Source organism: Dioscorea cayenensis, chromosome 6 (assembly GCF_009730915.1).
Source record: "Dioscorea cayenensis subsp. rotundata cultivar TDr96_F1 chromosome 6, TDr96_F1_v2_PseudoChromosome.rev07_lg8_w22 25.fasta, whole genome shotgun sequence".
NCBI classification, from domain to species: domain Eukaryota; kingdom Viridiplantae; phylum Streptophyta; class Magnoliopsida; order Dioscoreales; family Dioscoreaceae; genus Dioscorea; species Dioscorea cayenensis.
Genome location: NC_052476.1, coordinates 20,793,574 through 20,799,439, shown reverse-complemented (window position 1 = coordinate 20,799,439; position 5,866 = coordinate 20,793,574).

The window sequence follows — 5,866 nt, the reverse complement described above, 5'->3', positions numbered from 1 at the left end:
CTGGCGACGGGTAGCACCCGCCGCAGCATTTGCATACGTAAAACCCCACGCTAAAAACAAGGAAGCGCCGATCATACTGCTACGCTCATGCGGTTTATCGAGCACCATCTGGGGAGTAGAAGTTACGGCCACCGCAGCATGCATCGCCCTTACCTCGATTACTGCGATGTTACCCGTGATACTTAAGGAGTGGAGCAGAATGTACCGCTTCATGACACGGTATTCGTCACAAGCTGTTAAATTGCTGAATAACATGTCTTCAGAGTATCCGATCACAATTTTGTTTTCAAACGTAAATCTGACAAATTCAATCTTGTTTTCGTGTTCAAGAACATGACTTGTATATCTTAATGTAAATTTTGTTTGTTTTGAATCAGTAAAAGCTGGTTAAATTCCATTCGGTTTTTATTTCATTGTTTAATTTACGCTGTGATTGTGTACATTTTCACTTTCATTGCTTTAAATATAGTATATATCGCTTTAAACATCGCTTTTAAATATTTCAAATTACTGCGTACTCCGCTTAAAATAACACTTTCTCCTGCTTAAACGAAACGCACTTATTGCTTTAACCAAATATGGAAAGTTGCCCATCAATACACAATTCAATTATTGTTTTTGTTTTCAAGAACATCGACTTGTATATCTCAATGTAAATTTTTGTTTGTTTTCAATCGTAAGGCGAGTTAAATTTCATTCGTCTCATTTCATTGTTTAATTTACGCTGAAGTTGTGTACATTTCCGCTTTCATTGTTTAAATATACCATATATCGCTTAAACATCAGCTGAAATATTTCAAATTACAGACAGATCCGCTTAAAATAACAATGTCTCCGTAAATACATTCAATTCGTATAAATACACAATGTTTCCGTCATCGCTTTGGCTTTATTAACAATGCCTAGTCGTGCGACAGCTTTCATCAGCAAGATCGTCGATCGCGACCGATCCTCGCGCAAATGGGACGTGAATGTAACTCACTGGACATCAAACGCCATGACTCGATCCTTCTTTTTCGCCTAGGCCGCCTGAGTCGCTTTTCTAGTCACAAAGGTCGCGAAACGGCTCACGATTTCCGCCCTCAAGGCACCGCCATCGCTTCTGCATGGGAATATAGCTTCATCAGTACGCCACTAGTAATTGCCGACGCTGAAGTACCCGCTCATAAATCGACTGTACGCTGCGTGTCTGCTCGCATTATTGCCGCAAGCATGTTTGGCAGGGATACCATAAACTTGCCACCTCGGCATACGAACAAGTTCTCGATGGCGAGATCCACTGAGTCGCCGTGATTGTCAATCACTTCGTAACGATCATCGCACACAACGACCAACACGAAGATTTCTGCTGTCTCAACAATGATCTCTAACTTCGAACTGTACGTCGGGCATAAGTAGGTCTCCCATTCGTCGCTTGCTCACGGCTACATAACATGCGATCAACTCAACTCGCAAATAAGGTTAAACAAAGACAGTTGATGGTTAAATAATTCACAACATGTTTAAACATTATCGTAATTAAATAAACGAAATGATTAATATTTAAAGTCTGAAAAAGCTGTAATTAAACAAAGATTGAGAATGTTTAAAGGGTAATACTAAATGTTAAGTGTAAATCAACATCTCGCAGCACCTTACGGAGCTTCCACCATTTTCGTCACCGAGAAATCGACGAGCTTCCTTGATCCAAGCATCGAACGACTCACGCGACGTTCGAATCACATCTCACCCCAACGATCACCTCCGACGATAATTCGACCAATGTGCCATATCCGATTTATTAATCAACCAGCTGATGAGCTTTCAAAGGTGATACTGGCTCGCTAGCTCATTCACTAGATCATCGAAATCTCTAGCTGGATGCCCACGCACGCGAAGCATATGTACTCGAAAGACTCTCCCTCAACGCCTTCCCAAGTCCGACATCGCTTTTCATAAAATTGGCCTCCAAATGTCGAAGACAAGACGCATGTGGCGTAAGAAGGAAGACTCTCGCAATCACACACAAGGCCCTCGACCCGTCCGACACGAAGGTAATTATCTCACGATAATCTCCACCCCGTGATAAGGCATCGCCCAACTTAGATACTGAACCAAGTCCAATTGGCATCGGGTCTCGCTGTCGACTCATACCAAGGCGACGTGGAAAAACCATTGTTACCATCTTTCCCCGCGACGCAAAGAGCGCACCTCGATATTTTCCAAGGAGGCGGGTACCATCGAGAAACAAGAATGCCCCGCAAGCCCTCTCAATCCCTACAATACACGCCCGAAAGAAAAAGAACGCACGCTTAAAACGATCACCGCCTCTCTCCACGATCGCAACGCCGGGATTTGCTTCTCACCACCTTATCCACATACCAAAGCAACAAATATACCGAGATGTCACCGCTGGCCGAGGACCACCCGGCATGCTCTTTTCCCAAACCAAGCTCGCTTGTAGTGGTACGTGGACACCATGCTCCCGCAACATGTCCTTCCGAACGTCACGGCCTCAGACAAGGGATTTCGGCCTCGAAGCTCGAATCACTCGCGGCGCTAACCCATTTTTCGACGCTCGGATGCGACGCCAACCTACGCCACCACCGCAGTGCGACGGGTCGATTGTCTTGATTCCGAAAGTATTTTTGTTATACTCTTTTTGACGATGAAGCGCTACTAACGACAACCATCGAGCAACAAGATTCCACAACACCGATGTTTTTCGTTTTCATGAATTTCGAAGTCAAAATTCCTTTTGATCGCATGATTTCAAGTACATCCTCAAAATGTTCGACACTCGCCAAAACGTCACTAATATCCAACGACAACACTTCAGTAACGATCTCGACGAGGGAAGTAAGACATCCCACACCGCCGTGGTCACCGCATGGGAATGAATTGAGCACTCGCAATCAATTCCCGCCAACACTTCACCAAACGAAAAGATCAATATGTTAAGCTGAGAATATAATGTTTAAGCGATAACGACAATAGTTAAACGTTAAATTAAATACTTAAACAATTAACTAATAACGTAAAGGACTAGTGACAATACGTTAACCAAAGTGACTTTTATATATTTAAAACAATAACGACCCCGCATAACCGAAATAATTAAAAGAAAAGGAACTTACAACGAGTAAACCTCGCTTTTCATTAGGATTCTGCAATGGCACATTTTTCTCGCTCTCGACGACAAGATCAACTACAAAGACATTCAAGACGGAGCGGATCGTGACGACATCCGACTGGAAGTCAACATCGCTTTTCATCGGCAAACCGCTTTTATATCCATCTCGTGCGTGACTTAACTTAACTCGACAAGAGAAACTTCGAGACCCCATCGCTCACATATCTCGACCTAACACCAATTCCTAAGAAGTCCCGAGCCGAACATTAGCACTCTTCCCTCCTCGCTGAATCTAGCAATACCACAAAAACTCTCCATAATATATCGTACGAAAACCAAATCGTACAAACCCTAATGAAACGAAGAACAAAACGAAGACGACGTTTAAGAAGAAGTAGAAGATGTAGAACAAATACAGCATTTGAATCGCAAAACAAAAAAAGTGCATAGCTAATGAGCATGAGGTTAGATTAGACGTGATGTGATCAGCAGTATTTTTCCCCTCCATCCCAAGGGCAAAAAGGGAAATATATGCCATTGTCGCGAGGAAGACATGTTGTCATCGCTCGAACGAAAGTTCTCAACTCAACATGAGTCTCTCGTGGTAAACGCTCAGCTTTTTATGTTTAAAACTGTATACATATAGTGTTTAAAAATAACGGTTAACCTGCTTAACTAAAAGTCTATATCATGTAAAATAATATGTTATCGTTTAAATCGAACGCTTTCAATCGACATCGCGCTGCTAGATGGGCACCTCCCCGGGTCACCGCTTTAAAACATATTTACGTATTTTCTTAAACACCGTCATCATTGTTTAAAGAGTAACTCGAGTATTGCTTTAACTTTTTCTATTGCTTTACAACGACGCTTTTTGTTTCCCACATTGCTTTTTACTAGGTCTCCGCTTAAATTTCAAGTTCACAACAAACACGATCGTTTCGCTTTTATTTATAAAAGATTTACAACATTTACAACATTTACAAAGATTTACAACATTTACAACATTTACAACGTCCGCTCTGGACTTTGACACTCACGACTGACCGTCAGATAACGAAAACAAGTGCCCTCAGACATTCGAACGCTCACATGGCAGATAACAAGCGCATCAACTTGAACCTCGCAAAACGCATAACATTAAAAAAGGTTAAAACAACACACATTCATGAAAACGACTATTAATCAACGTGTCATGGTAGGACTTAAACGACGATCCCGATAGTTAAACACGTAATCGTAATACCAGACACCGACGCCATTTTCTTAAACGCTAATAGTAAAAAGTCTCAGCTGGTAAATGTCAACCTCGTTTTAAAGGATGTGCCACTGATCTCCTCCTCTAGAATCCTCCGCAATCACGCAATACGTGAAAAACTTTCTTTTCATACCCAAGTCGAAACGCTTCTTAATCGCTTTTCCCGCATCCATCACTGGAGAATCCTCTCGCGATTCAGTGCAATTATGAGAGGACTTCTGCCGCGAGTGAAAAAGATAGTTTAATCTAGTTCAAGGACACGGCTTAATCGATTCTCAAGATAAGGAAGAAGGCTCACGAACATCCTTTCGGATAGAGCTGCTTGTCCACTGGGAAGAGGAGGGAAGAGGAGGAGGATGAGGAGGAGGATGATGAGGACGACTGAGGAGTGGTCATGTCCACGAGGGTTCTTCCCGGGTTATTTAGCTGCTGAAGTCCACAAGCAGTCCGACTCTTCGTAGATCCGAGAAAAAGTTAAACGCATGCCAGCCGACATCGATCGACTGAGAACGAACGGGTGTTCGGAGAGTTTATATTTACGTGCATAAGAATTAATGCCGCCATTAATTTTACGCACGGATACCATAACCTCGCCACCGCCACGCCGCCACACGCCAACAATTCAGCATCAAACGAAAAGATCACCGCTTTAACGCAGAGACTTTTGAGAATTTACACGCTTACGAATAGTTATACATGTAAAGATAATGTTAAACTGAGATTGGGAAGTATTAAACCCGATACGACAATTATTAAACATATTAGTAAAAATATTTAAACCGGGATAATAGCAAATAGTTAAACATTATTTAAAAATATACAAATGAGATAACCATAAACGAGAAGTAACTTTTACAAATCTAAAACGAACTCATCGTAATTACTCGCTCTTCTCGCCGGTAATACAACTTTACAACCATAAACGAGAAGACGACAACGGCATACGCCTCCCGCTCGACAATAAAATCGACTACAAATTCTCATTCAAGATGGCCGCACTCGACTAATCCGACTGAAATCAATTTATTTTCTCGCTCGAGAAACCGATTTATATATTTCTGCATTTGAGAATGCGGAGAATAACAAGACGAATGTGAACTCCCTCAGATCTGCTTCATCGTAAACCAAGCAGTAAAGTTCTTCAAAAATAGCCGAATACGTGATTTCGCTGCCTTTCCCACTATTTTCGTGGCCTAAAAATGGGATTTCACAAACTACTGACCCATTCAGCTTAATCTAGAAAGTAGTGCTGAAGCTTAAACACTAACTAGCATAGTCTGCAGTGTAAAAGTAGGAGTGGTTTTTGGGAAGTTTTTGAAAATTACTTAGGTACGAATGCAATTTTCCTTAAAAATTTAGTAGATTATTATTTGCAATTTTTCATCTTTTAAAGTATTTGTTTTATTAAATGCTATGAATTGTATTAATATATCGCCAAATTGCCTTCTAGAGCTTGTGAGCTTTACCCTTTATTAGTCACTCAATTATAAATGTTC